Source organism: Stomoxys calcitrans, chromosome 1 (assembly GCF_963082655.1).
Source record: "Stomoxys calcitrans chromosome 1, idStoCalc2.1, whole genome shotgun sequence".
Classification (NCBI taxonomy): domain Eukaryota; kingdom Metazoa; phylum Arthropoda; class Insecta; order Diptera; family Muscidae; genus Stomoxys; species Stomoxys calcitrans.
The window spans coordinates 71,197,207-71,215,990 of record NC_081552.1 but is presented as its reverse complement, the minus strand read 5'-3'; the positions used below and the strand labels follow the sequence as shown (position 1 = coordinate 71,215,990).

Sequence of the window (18,784 nt, the reverse complement as noted above, 5' to 3'; positions counted from 1 at the left end):
TTTGTGGGGTCTGAGACGAATATTTCGAGGAGTTACAAACAGAATGACGATATTAGTATACCCCCATCCTATGGTGGAGAGTATAAAAAAATATTTTTTTAACCAAAAAAATTTAAAAAAATTGTACACCACCTCTACCGTACATTTTCAAGCCTTTGGAGCTGCTTAGCCCTTTGGTAAGTGCGGGGCTCAACTTTGTTTCAGTTTATTGGATCACTGCAGTTGTGTGAATTTTTCCGCCCTTAGGGGTTTTAACCATAACTACTACCATTGTCCTTAACACACTCAGTCTGGAAACAAAGTACAGACTGGGACTAAATTATAAGTTTGGACTTAAGCTCAGTCTGTGACCAAAGTCTTGCTGCCTTGCTTGCTACTATAATGATTTACTAACGTTTATCACCTGATCTTTAAGATGTGACTAAACGTGACATTTTTATTATGGCTGAAGCAATTTTTAAAAAAATCATTCTCGAAAACACACCTATTGTTATCCTTGTTTCTTCTTATTGTTCAAATATCCTTATATAGATTTTTTAAGGAATTTTTGTTGTTTTTTTTTTAGTTTTTTATCGGCACTCCCACCCTTTTCAAGTTAAGTCCATGGACTTTGTACACAAGTCAACAAAAGCATGTTTCCTGTATAGCTAATATATATACATATGTGTGTGTGTGTTCATATACCATTGTTCCTTTTTTCAAAAATTCAATACTTTGTACTCTCTTTTCAGTAGGGTCCTATTTTGGCCTAGCTAAAAACAGAAACCTACAACATAAATCGTTTTGTAAATGACAAAGTTACCAATTTATGAGTTTTACAATATGCTCGCAATTTATTTTGTGAGAATTTTGTTTTTCGCATGGGGTAGCAAGAGCTTTCATTATTATTATTGTTGCTGGTTCTTGTTATTGGGACGAAGTATGGGTGGGACGAAGTATGAGTAAATTGGTTATTGATGACTGTTTATGGTTGTCGATATATACAAAATCTATTTTGAAATCTATTTCTGCTTCATTTGACCCTAAGCTTAGCCATTCATTATAATAGCAATTTAAAGGAAATTTCATTTGAATATTCTCTAAAATGGTTTCTCGAAACCAAGAAGCCCATGAACACCAAGAAGAATGGAATATTAAATATTGATTTATAGTAAGCAAAAGATACTATTGTGGAATAATTTGTATACCCTCCACCATAGGATGGGGGTATACTAATTTCGTCATTATGTTTGTAACTACTCGAAATATTCGTCTGAGACCCCAAAAGGATATATATTCTTGATCGTCGATCTAGCCATGTCCGTCCGTCTGTCCGTCCGTCCTTCCGTCCGTCCTTCCGTCCGTCCTTCCGTCCGTCCTTCCGTCCGTCCTTCCGTCCGTCCTTCCGTCCGTCCTTCCGTCCGTCCTTCCGTCCGTCCTTCCGTCCGTCCTTCCGTCCGTCCTTCCGTCCGTCCTTCCGTCCGTCCTTCCGTCCGTCCTTCCGTCCGTCCTTCCGTCCGTCCTTCCGTCCGTCCTTCCGTCCGTCCTTCCGTCCGTCCTTCCGTCCGTCCTTCCGTCCGTCCTTCCGTCCGTCCTTCCGTCCGTCCTTCCGTCCGTCCTTCCGTCCGTCCTTCTGTCCGTCCGTCCGTCCTTCCGTCCGTCCGTCCTTCCGTCCGTCCTTCCGTCCGTCCTTCCGTCCGTCCTTCCGTCCGTCCTTCCGTCCGTCCGTCCGTCCTTCCGTCCTTCCGTCCGTCCTTCCGTCCGTCCTTCCGTCCGTCCTTCCGTCCGTCCTTCCGTCCGTCCTTCCGTCCGTCCTTCCGTCCGTCCTTCCGTCCGTCCTTCCGTCCGTCCTTCCGTCCGTCCTTCCGTCCGTCCTTCCGTCCGTCCGTCCTTCCGTCCGTCCTTCCGTCCGTCCTTCCGTCCGTCCGTCCTTCCGTCCGTCCTTCCGTCCGTCCTTCCGTCCGTCCTTCCGTCCGTCCTTCCGTCCGTCCTTCCGTCCGTCCTTCCGTCCGTCCTTCCGTCCGTCCTTCCGTCCGTCCTTCCGTCCGTCCTTCCGTCCGTCCTTCCGTCCGTCCTTCCGTCCGTCCTTCCGTCCGTCCTTCCGTCCGTCCTTCCGTCCGTCCTTCCGTCCGTCCTTCCGTCCGTCCTTCCGTCCGTCCTTCCGTCCGTCCTTCCGTCCGTCCTTCCGTCCGTCCGTCCTTCCGTCCGTCCTTCCGTCCGTCCTTCCGTCCGTCCTTCCGTCCGTCCTTCCGTCCGTCCTTCCGTCCGTCCTTCCGTCCGTCCTTCCGTCCGTCCTTCCGTCCGTCCTTCCGTCCGTCCTTCCGTCCGTCCTTCCGTCCGTCCTTCCGTCCGTCCTTCCGTCCGTCCTTCCGTCCGTCCGTCCTTCCGTCCGTCCGTCCTTCCGTCCGTCCGTCCTTCCGTCCGTCCGTCCTTCCGTCCGTCCGTCCTTCCGTCCGTCCGTCCGTCCGTCTGTCGAAAACACGCAAACTTTCGAAGAAGTAAACCTAGCCGCTTGAATGTTTGCACAAATACTTCTTATTAGTGTAGGTCAGTTGGGATAATAAATGGGCCATATCGGTCCATATTTTGATGTAGCTGCCATATAAACCGATCTTGGGTTTTGATAGGCGCCCCAATAACACAGAGAGGTGACGCCCTATATTATAGCTGCCATGAAGCTAGGCATCAATTTGGCTGTGGGTTTGTTGTTAGTCGGAGACTGAAACACCTTATCTCTATGTTTACTCCGTTGGACAAGAATCTAGCCACAATCTGCATTGGAGATGTAAACGTGAGTTATTCTGCACCCATGCTCACTAGAAAAAAAGAAACATTTACTCACGCACGACTTTTTTATGCCGACTCTCGTTTACGCACGCTCACAAGACACTCATGACTCACGAAACACTGAGACAAGCGCAATGGCAAACCTTTGGCCATTTCATGGAAAGAGCCGTAACAAGAGTAATTGGATACTAAAAGCCTCCTCCAACGAACCCATGGTAAGAGCAGAAGTTTCAGAAAGCTACTGAAGCCGAGAAAGTATCATATAGGGCAATTTACCAGTCAGTAGCAACGCGCCTGGCGAAGGAGAGGTAACGGGAGAAAAAAGAGAGGAGAATCGTTTCTTCAGACGTGATTATGAGCGATTCGAGATTTTTAGAAGCTAGAATGAAGTCCGAAAGTGCTATCAATAGATAAAACATAAAATCGATGGCTTTGGTGCCGGACGAAGCTACTGAAGCCGAGAAGGTAGCATACAGGGCAATTTACCAGTCAGTAGCAACGCGCCAGACGAAAGAGAGGTATCGGGAGAAAAAAGAGAGGAGAATCGTCTCTTCAGACGTGGCAATGAGCGATTCGATATGTTCAGTAGCCAGAATGAAGTCCGAAAGTGCTATCAATGGATAAAACATCAAATCGATGTCGGACGATTTGTCTGCACCAAAGCCTTAACATTTTCTCTGATACCTCTCCCTCACTGCTACTGATTGCGGGGTTGCTCTGTATGGCGCATTCTTGACTTTAGTAGTTGTACCATGGATTTCTTGGGGGAGGATTCGGGTACAAAGTACGGATTTGGAGGCATGTTCCATGAAGTCGGCAATGAATTGCCATTGCGCCGTTATATTATCGAAAGAAGGAGTGCTCTCATCCAGCAGTTGGGTCGGTCGAGTGGAGTATGCCGTTACCATATGCTGCGTTTGCAGCTTTTTAACGTCTTGCTTCCGTGCAATGTCAGATCGTACTTTTCTCGCCATGCTCAAACTGGTGCTAGCCTTTGATGCAACAAGATAATGATGCGAATCTATGTTCGCTCCTTGCATCGATCGTACATCTAAAACGCTGGATAAATGTCTTCCACCTACCACAGCGTGATTTCTGTGGTAGACGGAAGGCATTTATGAGATATGTTGTTTTGTCAAATGCTACCACAGCATTTGACAAAACAACACATCTCAAAAATACCAATTTTACAGGAGAGCGAAAAAACATATAAAATAGCATAAACAAGTAAAAAGGCGATAAGTTCGGCCGTCCCGAACTTTGGATACCCACCATCTCGGGTATATATGTAAACCACCATTCATCAAAATCCGGTGAAAATTTCATGCCTTATGTCCCATAGCAGTTATATTGAAATATGTTCCGATTTGGACGAAATACTAATAAGTACAAGTCATTGTTCAATTATGTATAACAAAATATTGGTCTTTTTAGTAGCTATATCTAAAAATAAACCGATCTGAACCATATACGACACAGATGTCGAAAATCCTAACATAAGTCGATGTGTTAAATTTCAGTTAAATTGGATTATAAATGCTCCTTTTATGGGGCCAAGACTTTAAATCGAGATGGCTATACGGCAGCTATATGCAAATCTTGATCGATTTGCTGAAGTTTGGGACAGGGAGTTGTGTTAGGCCCTTCCAAATCCTTCGTGAATTTGGCTCAGATCGTTCCAAATTTGGATATAGCTGCCATATAGACCGATCCACCGATTTATGGTCTTAGGCCCATAAAAGACACATTTGTTATCCCATTTTTCTGAAATTTGGGGCAGTGATATGGGTTAGGAAACTCGGAAACCTTCTTTAATTTGGCCTCGTTCGGTCTAGATTTGGATTTAGGGTCTTGGGCCCATAAAAGGTGCGTTTATTGTACGATTTTGCCAAAATTTGGGACAGTGAGTTGTGTTAGGCCCTTCGACATTCTTCTTCAATTTCGCCCAGATAGGCTCAGATTTGAATATAGCTACCATATAGACCGATCTCTCGATTTAAAGTCTTGGCTCCATAAAAGGCGCATTTATAATGCGACTTCGCCGAAATTTGACACAGTAACATATGTTAGGCTTTTCGGCATTCGTGTCGTATATGGTTCAGATCGGTCTGTATTTGGTTCAGATCGGACCAATATTTTGCTCTACAAAATTGAACAATGACTTGTACTTATTAGACCACTCAGTGTCCGTTCCGAACTAGGTCCAAATCGGACCATATTTCGATATAGCTGCTATGGGGGCATAAATTATGCATTTTTCACCGGATTATGACGAAAGGTATTTTACATATATACCCGAGGTGGTGGGTATCCAAAGTTTGGCCCGGCCGAACTTAACGCCTTAGTACTTGTTTCTTTTAACATCCCCTTCATAATTAAGAAGCAGTCATTTTCAGCAAACTTTTTACTATGAGTGTAGCAAAAGGATATGTTTTTTATGCTTTTGGTAGGAAATTAATAAATTCTCATAAATTTATGTTGAATTGCCATTTACATTTAATTTAAGGAGGAAAATGAAATTGTGTTTTTTATTGGTGTGTGTTTTCCGTTGGCTACCTGTTGGGGATGCGTTTTTTACAGAAACCACATTAATGAGGGCTAATTTATTTGGAAGTTTTGAGAAGTTCGAAACGGAACGTGCTAACTCAGGTATATAGCCAACGTAAAAAAAGACGCCCAAATGAATGACAAATAATACAAATAGTTGTTCATTGATCGACTAGTGTCATTCAACGAGTTCAGACAAACCTGAATAACGGCAAGGCATTTTCCATTAAAGTTAATGAATACAATACAACATGTCATTCAAGAAGAGGTCTTGTAATACGGAGAAGAACAAGGAAACCTGAACAATGAACCTAGTCCAGTTTTAAGCACCATCCAGACGTTGATGTACCAGTAAGTAAATAGAGTCGCATGCCCCTGAAAAACAACGTCATTGCAAGCTTCAAATTTCTGAAGTCCGCTACAAAAGAACGGAGAGAATCCACAAGGCTACATGCAAGAAAGCTACTCCGGTGAAGCAGTACTTGGGAAGCACGCTTTATATGGAGAAGTAGAGTATGTTCTTTGACGGCCAACACCTTAAGAGTGTTGAATATCTAGCCGTGATCCTCAAATATGAATCCAAAGAAATTTAGTTGATGGGAAATCTCAAACAATCGAAGAAGGACTCCAGAATGTCTTAGATGAGTTCTGATGATTGTTGCCGATACAACAAGCGTAAATACCGACAAAAAGACAGACGTTTTAGTTCGGCTGCAGCAAATGTTCGATGAAAAAGGTCACCCTACACCCAAGTTCATCAGCTGCCAGCATCATGTGCTGGATCGCATTCTTCGCGTTGTTCACTATGGATCGACAAGATCACCAAAAATCGAGTATTTCTTTGAGCAGGAATTGATGAGCAATTATGATGGATTGAAAGCAGCCTTCAAAGATGGTAAAACTCAGATCAAGAAATCACGAGGTTGGAGAGACGACAAGGAGTTTCTCTTCTACTTCTTCATTCACTTCCTCTTCCACTTCACTCGTGTCTTCCGTCACTTCACTGAGAGGAGTGAATTCCCTTTTTTAAAGTTTAACCAGATCTCAAAAATCTGTAACGCATGCTGGAACTATCGGGCCATTCAAGCCCTGCTTGCGTTTATTCCGATGCCTGTATCCCCCAACAGGTTGCGTAAAAGGTTTAGTGGCCAATTGTTTCATGCTGAAGGTTTTGTAGAACTATCTCTAGCTCTGAATGACTACCCAAAAGCTCTTGAATGCTTGAAGATATACGGCAATAAAGGGAAATCTCTTTTTCCAACATTGCCCCGAGCACCCAGTGCTGTGAACGTGCGATCAAAGTTATGGAAGACTTATATAACTCCTCCCACTAAAATTCATCTTCTCCAATGGCAATGTGTATATTTAACTTCCTTGAGCTTGGCTCTAAAGCTTGTGTTCATTTATGTAACTGCTTACAGTGACTTCAAAAAATTGCCCAAAATGCGGAAATAAAAATTTTAAATCATTTTAAATCATTTTAAATCAGATTCGGGCCGGCTGAACTTGCACGTTTTTATTTGTTATACCCACCACCGTAGGATAGGGGGTATATTCAATTAGTCATTCCATTTGCAATACAACGAAATATCCATTTCCGACCTTGCAAAGAATATATATTTCTGGTCGTCGCCACAGGCTTTAAAAATTGAAATATTTAGTTGAAATTTTGCACAGACTCGTACTTCTTTTATACACAGGTTAAGTTCTTGAATTGGCCAAATCGGATTATATTTGGAAAAGGCAGCCATATTGACCGATCTGCCTACTCAGGGCCTTAAGCCCGTAGAAGCCGCATTTTTTGTCTGATTCCGCGAAATTTGAAACAGGAAGTTGTACTATAAGCCCCGACATTCAAACCGAATATAGCCCATTCGAACCGTATTTACATATAGCTGCCATATAGACCGATATGCTGGTTGAAGGTCTTAAGTCCTGTAACAGGCGCATTTATTATCCGATTTTAAAGAATTTATCAACAGCGAGTTGTTCTAAGCCTTTCGACATCTGACTAAAACATGGTTCAGATCGAATTTTATTTAGATATAGCTATTACATTTACCGATTTGCTATTTTAGGATCTTACACCCATAAAAGGACGCAATTATTATCCGATATCACCGAAATTTGAAGTAGTGAGTTGATCAGATATAGCTGCCATATAGACCGATCTTCCAGTTTAGGGTCTTAATCCCATAACAAGCGGATTTGTTGTCTGATTTCGCTGAAACTGTGACTTGTATAAGAATTCTCGGGACCTGAATCAAATATGATTTAGACCAGCCCCCAATTGCATATTACTATGGATATAGTAGCGGAATTGTTTTAAAAGATTAATGCTAATTTATCCATGCACTTAACACGTTATAGACCGATCTCCCGATAAAGGGTCTGAAGCCCGTAAAAACTTTATTTATTACCCGATTTCGCTGAAATTTGAAACAGTGAGTTTTTCTGAACCTCACGATATCCAACCTCATTATATCAGATCGGTTTATAATTGGATATATCTGCCAAAAAGACCAATATTTTGTTCTACAAAATTGAATAGTGTCATATATATATTAGACCACTCAATGTCTGCGCCGAATTTGATTGCTTAAGTTACCCAATTTTCACCGGATTGTGACGAAATGGGGTTTACATATATACCCAAGGTGGTGGGTATCCGAAGTTCGACCCGGCTGAAGTTAATGCCTTTTTAATTGTTTTTAGTAAAAATGGAAGCTTACATACACATTATTTCTAAAAATCCTTTGATTGTCAAATTTGGGTTAGTTTTTGTAGACGCTCTTAAGCAGTCTCTTTCTGGATTCGCTCTTCTGTCATAACATGTGAGTTAGTACAACAGAGGGGTGATCAGTCTACGGGTGCCAAAGCATCCACACGCCTTTAATCGTAATGTTCTGATTTAATGTACTCTTCGATTTATGTGGGTGATGATTTTAGGTTCTGTAAATTATATGGCCTTGACAATAACACATTACGGCACTGATTTTCAGACTCTGGCCCATTTGGCCAACTTCTGCGGTTAAATTTATGAAACACTCTCTAGTCAGTTTTCGTTCCCTGCAAACGTTACGATTCTGCCTAATGAGAATCCTCATAACCAGCATACCTGTAAAAAACTTCCAGATGTGGGTGGACATTCTGCTATGAGTATTCCATAAAGGCCACCTTAACAAAAAAAAAAATATTGTGGCCAGTCATCTTCTACTATTCAGCACCTATGACTACTCCCGGGGTGACTGACTGACGTACAAACATCTTCAAAGCCAAAATTGGCATGAAGTATTTTCAGCCGTACGATTTATTTAAAATAATTACTTGTATTTACTTACAAAAGTAAAAAGGCAAACAATTTTTTTTTCTCAACATTTTTTTCAATATTTTGTAAGGTGAAATAGCAATACGAAATGATTGCTAAAACAGCAGCACTATGTTTGCTGAAACAGCAGTAGTGTAAGCTTTTCCCTTTTCAGCAAACAAAAACTGTTGTTTTAGCAAATTTCTGTGAGTGTATTGGACGCCCTACAAATTTTCAGAATTTATTCTAAGCACTAGTAAAAATGATAAATTTTCGCATTTAGTGAATCATCAATTTGCCATGCATATATGCATGCGCTATTTTCAAATAAGCTGACTGCAATATACAATAGTAAAGAAGTAACAAGTAAAAACGTGCAAAGTTCGGCCGGGCCGAATCTTATATACCCTCCACCATGGATCGCATTTGTCGAGTTCTTTCCCCGGCATCTCTTCTTAGGCAAAAAAGGATATAAAAAAAAGATTTCCTCTGCTATTTGAGCGATATCAAGATATGGTCTGGCTTGGACCACAATTAAATTATATGTTGGAGACCTGTGTAAAATGTTAGCTAATTCGAATAAGAATTGCGCCCTTTGGGGGCTTAAGAAGAAAAGTAGAGAGATCGATTTATATGGGAGCTGTATCGGGTTATAGACCGATTCAGACCATAATAAATACGTATGTTGATGGTCATAAGACGATCCGTCGCACAAAATTTCAGGCAAATCGGATAATAATTGTGACCTCTAGAGGCTCAAAAAGTCAAGATCCCAGATCGGTATATATGGCAACTATATCAGGTTATGAACCGATTTCAACCATACATGGCACAGTTGTTGGATATCATAATAAAATACTTCATGCAAATATTTATTCAAATCGGATAAGAATTGCGCGCTCTAGAGGCTCAAGAAGTCAAGACCCAAGATCGGTTTATATGACAGCTCTATCAGGTTATGGACCGATTTAAACCATACTTAGAACAGTTGTTGGATATCATAACAAAACACGTCGTGCAAAATTGCGTTATAATCGGATAAGAATTGCGCACTCTAGAGGCTCAAGAACTCAAGACCCCAGATTGGTTTATATGGCAGCTATATCAGGTTATGAACCGATTTGAACCATACTTGGCTCAGTAGTTGGATATCATAACAAAATATTACGTGCCAAAATTAATTCAAATTGGATAAGAATTGTGCCCTCCAGAGGCTCAAGAAGTCAAGACCCAAGATCGGTTTATATGGCAGCTATATCCGGTTATGGACCGATTTGAACCATACTTGGCACAGTTGTCGGATATCATAATAAAACACGTCGTGCAAAATTTCATTCTGATCGGGTAAGAATTGCGCACTTTAGAGGCTCAAGAAGTCAAGACCCAAGATCGGTTTATATGGCAGCTATATCAGGTTAAGGACCGATTTGAACCATACTTGGCACAGTTGTTGGATATCATAACAAAACACGTCGTGCACAATTTCATTACAATCGGATAAGAATTGCGCACTCTAGAGGCTCAAGAAGTCAAGACCCAAGATTGATTTATATGGCAGCTATATCAGGTTATGGACCGATTTGAACCATACTTAGCTGAGTTGTTGGATATCATAATAAAACACGTCGTGCAAAATTTTGTCCCAATCGGATAAGAATTGCGCACTCTAGAGGCTCAAGAAGTCAAGACCCAAGATCGGTTTATATGGCAGCTATATCAAAACATGGACCGATATGGCCCATTTACAATACCAACCGACCTACACTAATAAGAAGTATTTGTGCAAAATTTCAAGCGGCTGGCTTTACTCCTTCGGAAGTTAGCATGCTTTCGACAGACAGACGGACGGACGGACAGACGGACGGACATGGCTAGATCGACATAAAATTTCACGACGATCAAGAATATATATACTTTATGGGGTCTCAGACGAATATTTCGAGTAGTTACAATCAGAATGACGAAATTAGTATACCCCCCATCCTATGATGGAGGGTATAAAAATAGGCACTTTAATGCATAATTCAAGTTAAATAAAATTGTGTCATTTGACCCTTGGAATTGGGCCAGAGTCTTTCTGAATTGAGATTTAAATGCTTGGAGAGTGGCAGTTTTATGAACAAAGGGAAATACTTTTAGATGTGGTACAGTGTGGCGTATGGTTAATGTTATTTAAATAAAATTACTTATAGGACCCATGGGGCGCATTATTAGACTGTTTCGAAGTATAGAATATTCAATGATATCTGAGTTTAAGCTAAAGGCGTGCAAACTTGCTGTAAAATACTACGAAATCTTTTGTAATATGCTACTCTTATATAATGATATATAAATTTTTCATGCTTTTTCTGTGCACTTTAAATGTCTTGAAAGCCGTTTAAAGGTTTTTAAGGCCTAACTACGTAGTTGAGCATTTTTTAGGTTATATCCTTCACCAAAGAGAAAAGCGATACTTTAAATGTAATATAGCCATTGCTGGAAGAGGAAATGCACTGCAAGTGTCCAGTAATTTCCCATGGGCCATCATAAATCATAACGAAACACTTTATTTCTTGATGGTATATCCATTTATGGACATTCTAACCTACAAGTAGGATATTCTCATCCATAACCCGGATATAAAATTCTAAAGTTAGTTGCTTTATAGACTTGTTGGTGGTTTTTTGGTTTTGTTGTTGTACTTTTTACTCTCGCATTGAAAAATGAGCAATGCCAGAGTCGGAATTATTGCTCTGACATGATATATGCCAACTTCCATTCAATCCAATACTCATCTAGACTGGCAAGAAGATGAAGAGGAAGAAAAAGTCGTAGAAGACTATTTATTCATATTCAGAAGGAAAGTGCTTTACATCAAATTTTTTTGTTCACAAAAACGAAAGGGAGGAAAAGTAAGTTGAGAGGACAGAACGCAGCTGTAGGAAGTGTTTGCTAACAAAAAAGTCAAGACTGGTAGGCATTTGATGAGAACACGCATTTTGGTGTGTTTATTTTTTGGGGAGTGTGAATGAAACTTGGAAATTGTCTTTTACTAAATCGAGTGGGAAGAGTCATAGTATGGAGGAGATTCAAATGTTTTCTGTTTTTTTCGTTTTTTTTTTGTTCTTCGATGGCATATTGTGTGTGCTTTTTTTTTAAAAAAATTCTTCAAATGTCTTGTACGTGTTTAAATGTTAAATATGTATTATGCACTTAATGTCGTGGCTGTAGATTACTTTTGTCGTTGTTGCTGTTGCTGCTGCTGCTGCCATTACTGCTGTTGCCATTATTTGGTATTGTTTTGTGTGTGTGTGTTTTTATTTTGTTTTTTTTTTTTTTTTTGTTTAGATTCTTATCCTGTGATACAAACACTTATAGCGTGCACATGAAGATTATAATCCAAACACTTGTTCATTTCTCCCCACAGGATGAGTGACGAGTTGTAGTAGTAAAAGAAGAAGAAAACAAGCATATAATAAGGGATTTCATTATATCCTTCTTAGTATCCTTCGCAACATAATCATCAACGCGCCATGCACATTTACGAGTGTGCAGTTGGCATCACATTCAAGCTTTGGTATATGAAGTCATAGGGTTACCAATGCGAAAACAATTTTATGAGCCATACACGGGGATTTAAATCACGAAATTAAATAGAAAGGAATTTAAGCAAAAAATCTTGTTATGAGATATTTGAGTCGATTAAGTGTTAAAGGAATTTCCAAGAAGTCACTCTTGGGTTTGTTTAGGAGATAGGAAAATTCTTCTTAGTATGACAAACATCAGCGTAGATAGGTTAAGAAAAATTTTAGCCACTCACCCCCAGAATTTGCAAACCAAATTAAATTTTTTTTTTTTATTTTAACGAACACTACTAAATTTCCCATGAACATTCCATTAAGGAATGCTAAGGAGGAAACTTCTCTCATATCAATGAGTGCAGTCCGATTAAATTTTAAGTTCAGGGATAAGGGCCTCCTTTTTAGTCCGAACGGAATGCCGCATAGCGACACCACTTGGTAGAGAAGTTCTAACAAGACTAAGATCGATACCTCACAAATTTAGCCAGCATTAGTAAGGGGATGATAACCACCGCTGAAAATTTTTCTCATGTTAACGCAGGGATTTGAACCCAAGCCATCGCCATCATAGGTGGACATGCTAATCTCTGTGCCTCAGTAGCCCCCATTTTAACCGATACAATTTAAAAAAAAAACAAAACAAATAATAACGTGCTAAGTTGTGCTGGGCCGACTCTTGGAACCCACACCATGGAAAAAACATAGCCGAAGGGGACACGTGTACTTATCCTAAAAAATTTGTGCCAAATCAAGCACAAAATGAAGCTTCTAATCGGAAGCTCGGTTTATGTGGGAATCATTGGAATAGCTAGGGGTCCCAGAAGCGGTTAGCCTCCATATATTTGTATCCCCTCCACCAGAGGATTGGGGTAAACTAATTTCATCATTCCATTTGTAACACCTCGAAATAATCGTCCTAGACCCCATAAAGTATATATATTCTTGATCATCGTGATATTCTAAGTCGATCTAGCCATGTTCGTCCGTCCATCCAACTGTCTGTCTGACGAAAGCACGCTAACTTTCGAAGGAGTGTATCTTGACGTTTAAAAACTTGCACAAATACTTCTTGTCCCTGGATAGTAAATGGACCATATCGGTCCATGTTTTGATATAGCTGAGCCTCTAGACAGGGCATGTGTTTTGTTTGTCTCGCAACAACTATGACAAGTATGTTCTAAATCGGTTCATAGCCTGATATAGCTCCCATATAAACTGATCTCAAGATTATACGTCTTAAACCTCTATAGGATGCAATTCTTATCCGAATTGGCTGAAATTTTATACAACATTCAATTCAATTATGGTCAAAATCGGACTAATATATAGCTCCAACAGCATAGCAATTCTTATCCATTAAAAATGGAAAAGAATCCTATCACCACAGGTCCTATCCCGTGACAGTTTTGGGACCTGTCCCATTTCCCGTAGGGTGGGTAGACCGACTTTACCCATTAACTACGAATGGGTAGAAAAATACCCAAGAATAGGACTGCCCTAGAAAAATTGTGACTCGTGTTAGGAAAGAGGCAAATTAAAGAAATTTGTCCAAATTTGGCAATTTTTATAGCTCAAAAACCAAACCAAAAATTCTCTACAAATGTGTAGGAGTGAGATTTCTGGAAATCGTTTTAGTGTCTAGTTGCATTTGGTGATTTCTATATTAAAACAAGTAAAAGCGTGCTAAGTTCAGAATTGCGTCCTCTCAAAGCTCAAGAAGTCTAATCGGTAGATCGGTTTATATGGCAGGATAAGGGGCTCTGGGGGTCCAGAAGACCCAAGATCGGTTTATATGGCAGCTATATCAAAACATGTACCGATTTTGCCCATTTACCATCCCAACTCACCTACACTAATATGATATATTTGTGCGAAATTTCAAGCGTCTAGCTTTACTCGGACGGACGGACATGGCTAGATCGACTTAAAATGTCATGACGATCACGAATATATGTAAACTTTATGGGGTCTTAGACGAATACTTCGAGGAGTTACTAACGGAATGACGACATTAGTATACCCCACCCTCTTATGGTGCAGGGTTAAAACGCTAAGCGTATCACGTTCAAATATTCCTTTGTTGAAAATCGGTGTGCGTATAAGGGAAATCTTAAAGACCAAATGATTTTAAGCACCAGTCTTCTCAGGAGAATTAAAGTTCTTCTAAGAGGCAACAATTGCCACAAACTTACTCATTAACAAAATTATAAAACTTATGTTCAATGCCCTCAAAATTAATTTCATATCAGCGCTGAGTCATGCTCTATATATTAGCAGTGGTTATAAGTGCTATAGAGATACAAGGAATTATAGTCTGGTGGAAAGCTCTTCAAAAATTTAAACTTGACTTGAACATTTTATTTAGGCATAGGGGGAATACTTTTTGATTAGAATGAGTGCGTTCCAATTTAAGTTTATGTTCACTGGTAAGGGACCTATGTTTTCACTCTTCACAAATGTAGCCAGCATTAGTAAGGCAATAAATCACCTCTGAAAAATGTTTCTTATGTCAGGATTCAAAGTGTTCGGCATTATATGCAGACATGCTTACCTCTGTGCCACGGTGGCCCCAAGTTATATGCGGAAGACTTTTATCTACACAGATAACTAAGTAGCCTTTGGGGCGTATTTCTTCTTAAGCGATGTTTTGGTTTAGTATTTTTGAAGAGACGAACTGTTCGATGTATTCAGGGACCAACATATAAGAGATATAAATTATCTCTGCGAGAAGACAGAAGCGTCCGCTTAAATTTGTTCTGTTGAACCAACCTGGAAATCCTAGGAGCCACAACTAAGAAATGCTTGAAGTCATAAGCAATGTAACGTCTTTTGAGTAAAATGGACCCAGAGTACTTAAAATTCTAGATTAGTTGAAGAGAAAATTGCGGATTTTAATCCGCCCCATGCTACTATAGGTATACATCTTAACCAGTAATCTACTTCTTGTGCGCTTTGAAAAATGAAAAGTAGCCCATGACAAGAACTCCGTGCTGCTCACACAATCCCTAGTACATAATTCTCCATTCTATGTCCCTAAGTCGGTCGAAATCTGATGTCTTACCCACAATCTGTTAGCCGCAAAATAGAGACAATGTCATAGGATGATGACGAAAGCCATACGGATGTTATTCTTCTTATTATTAGCCTCGATTTGTCCAATCCGTATCTCCGCATAGGATTTCCGTCGTCCAAAGAGATTCGCAAACTGCTCTAGCTGCAGAATAAACATTTTCTATTAAAGGATTGGGGGAATACGAGGGGACTAGCGAGGGATAAGGGAAATTGCATGGACCTCTGGATAAGAGTTGGTTCAGAATCTTCAAGTTCTCGCTAGGAGAAATTAGGCTTAAACCATGTAAACCAAGAATGGGACCGTCAGCTTACGATGGCGACGTCACGAGCAGCCTGGGAATATTGGAGATTTACCTGCAGCACTCAGAGAAAGTTACGGATGAGCGGCTCATAATAATGAAGAGGGATGTCAATAACGTTCCGCTCGCCCAGAAAACGTGGTTACGAGGTAACAAGGTGGTGGGAACAACAGAAATTAACGAAGTATTTAAAAATATTTCCTTTAATACCATACGGCTTTATTTAATCAACACTAAAATCATTCACACCATTCGCAGCATTTTCATCGCCTTTGAGAGTGTTAAGTGAGATAAACAAAAGACATGCAATGAATAGTGTGAATACTTTTGTTTTGAGATGATGTGTGGTGACGATAATATGCACTATTTTTACGAATGGATTGACATTCGAACCGTTCTCTGTTGGGAGCTATACTAAGTTATGGTCCGATTTGGCCATACTTGGTTTGGATGTTGGTGTTAATGGTAGAAATCATTGCGCAAACCTTCAGCCAAATCGGATAAGAATTACGTCTTTCAGGTGCCCAAGAATTTATATCGAGAGATAGGCTTCTATGGGAGCTATATCAGGTTAGGCACGGATTCGACCATATTTGGCAAGTCATAGAAGCGGAGGCCACCGTGGCGCAGAGGTTTGCATGGCGCCGAGCGCCTGGGTTCAAATCCCGACGCGAACTTCAGAAAAATCTTCAGTGGTGGTTATCCCCTTACCAATGCTGGCTATATTTGTGAGATGCTATGTCATGTTAAAACTTACTAAGTGGTGTCGCTATGCGGCGCGCCGTTCTGACTCGGCATAAAAAATGAGGCCCCTTATGATTGAGCTTAACCATTAATCGGACCATTAAGTCCTATTAATGTATCAGTTTATATGGGGGCTATTTCCAAATCTGAACCGATATGGCCCATTTGCAATCCCCAAGGACCAACATCAATAGGAAGCGTGTGGCTAGCTGTATTCGTTCGACCGTTATCGTGATTTTGGAAGGCGGTTAGACCGACGGACGGACACAGCTAGATCGTCTCAGAATGTCAATTTGTATACCCCCATCCTGTGGTATAGGGATATATAAGATATGGCCCGGCTGTACATAACGCGCTCTAATTCGCCTAATATCTTCAATTTATTCTCTTTTTTCAATTTTAACGAAAGTCCGATCCTTAAAAAACAATTTTAAAACCATGAATGCTTTAAAATTTGTATTGTATCTTAAAAATGTATCTTCAGAAACACACGTCAGCATTCTACAACATATACTCGTATATGTATGTATCAAAGACAGTGGGCTTACATATTTATTGTTTTTCCTTCTTTATGTAGCCTGTATATAGATATGTATCACATATATATTTTGTGTGTGTATTGTGGTATAAACGAGTACTGTCATTCTGTCCATGACTTTTGTATGTTGTGTGCATACAACAGTGGTTAAGTGGCAGTGACATTGCACGAGAGTCTGAGGGTGAGGATATATCAGCATGTATTGTACGTGTCTCGTTGCAGGCAAAAAGAAGATAACAAAAAATTCAATTCGTGTTTGTGCCTGGTCCTTGTACTAATGTCATTGTGACGCCATTGTATCAACTAAAATAATCCTGGCAACTGTTAACATGATTTGTTTGTTTGGTTTAGTTTGGTTGAATGTGTGCTGCATGTCCTTGGTCCTGTTGGTCGCTGACTTGTGTTGATCATGATGATGATTAAAAGGTTTTTGCCATGGCCAAGGCATTCTCTTAGTTTCAAGTATTTCTTTTTTTCTGATTTGGAGATACCAGGAAACAGGAGAATTATAAATGATTTGTGGGTTATTTGTTTTCTTCAAGTTTTAAATCAGATTAAGTGTTACACATTGTATTAAGATTTCAGGATTTTTTATTAAAAAGAGAAAACAATTTTTTCTGTTATTTCAAAATATGCCATAAAGAAAATTAAAAAAAAAAAAATTATGAAAATAATTGCAAAAGTTAGTTGACAGGTCCCAGAAATCTATGATTCGCATTTATATTATCGGAAGAGTGCTGTATTAACTTTACCATAACCTTTAACATTTCTTATTCTTCAAATTAATCTATTTTTTCTGGAACTTACAGAAAACCAAGGACAATCCCGTTTTGGATTACGTGCATACGAAGTAGAGAAGAAAACGTAAGTGTTTAAAACTACATATCCGTCCGTTTGACCGGTCTATAATTTGTAAAGCCCCATGCCACTATGGGTATGTATTAAAGCCAGCAATTGGCTTGCTGTGAGCTTTACATACTAAAAAGTAACCTCGAAAAAATCCAAGTTAGGAATTGCGTGCTGTTAACCATTAATTGTTCTCCATTTCACGCTCCTAATTCGGTTCTAGTCTGGTATTGTTTCCCCGCCCTGATGGTCAGTTCACTGTCCATTAAGATATTCACACTTAACGTCTTCGCGTTAACATTATACCACCTCAGACAGTCGGCAACAGATCTCAGTCTCCGGATTCGCAATGTTGACTTCCAGACTCACTCTATCCTCTGGCTTTGATCCATTCGTGTAGCATGAACTTTCAGATGGCATTACTAGATATGCGCCAATCCTAGACTCTGCCCCTGGCAGCAGTGCCACGCTCTTGACAGCAAGTGTGGTGTCAGGTATCAGATGCGAAACCTCTTTCATTTCTTCCAGGTTTCCTAACGTCGCTTCGATTATACCGTGATGTTGTGACCTGTCCCTATAACTTGAGTTTGTCCAGCTGTTTTTCTCTTCGTCCATCTGTTAAAATCATGTTACAGTCATAAAATATATTACGCTTAAACTTTGCTCATACAGTTCGTATTAAGTTCGGCTTATAACTTAATATAGCGCCCATATAGACGATCTCCTGATTTAAGGTCTTGGACCCATACATAAACACTCACTTATTGCCCAACTACACTGAAGTTTGAAATACTCTTGCCGATTATGATCCACATGGGACCAAATATGGTCCCATAAAGCGACTTCCCGATTTGTGTTAGACTCCTCGATATTTGGGCCTAGTATGATCCAGAACGGACATATTTTTTTATTATATTCTAGAACACAGTGCAGGGTACGATCCAGATCGAATCATATAGATGCAAACATGTTCCTATCTGGATCGTACCTAGCACGGAACTGTCATATATACAGATATCTGAATAACATGTCTTGAGGCTTTTTACTTCAGATTTCTCTGATTTTTCGTACAGCGAGTTCTATAAGACTCCTAAATATTCTTAAT

General features: G+C 40.0%; 1 protein-coding gene across 1 annotated transcript in view; it reads left to right on the top strand.

The window, feature by feature from the left end:
- LOC106094218 (galactosylgalactosylxylosylprotein 3-beta-glucuronosyltransferase P) overlaps positions 1–18,784 on the top strand; it is a 335,595-nt gene that overhangs the window by 187,843 nt on the left and 128,968 nt on the right. Inside the window, exon 4 of the mRNA XM_059370543.1 lies at positions 17,643–17,697. The gene's annotated coding sequence lies outside the window, so the exon portion shown is untranslated. The remainder of the gene's footprint in view (positions 1–17,642; positions 17,698–18,784) is intronic.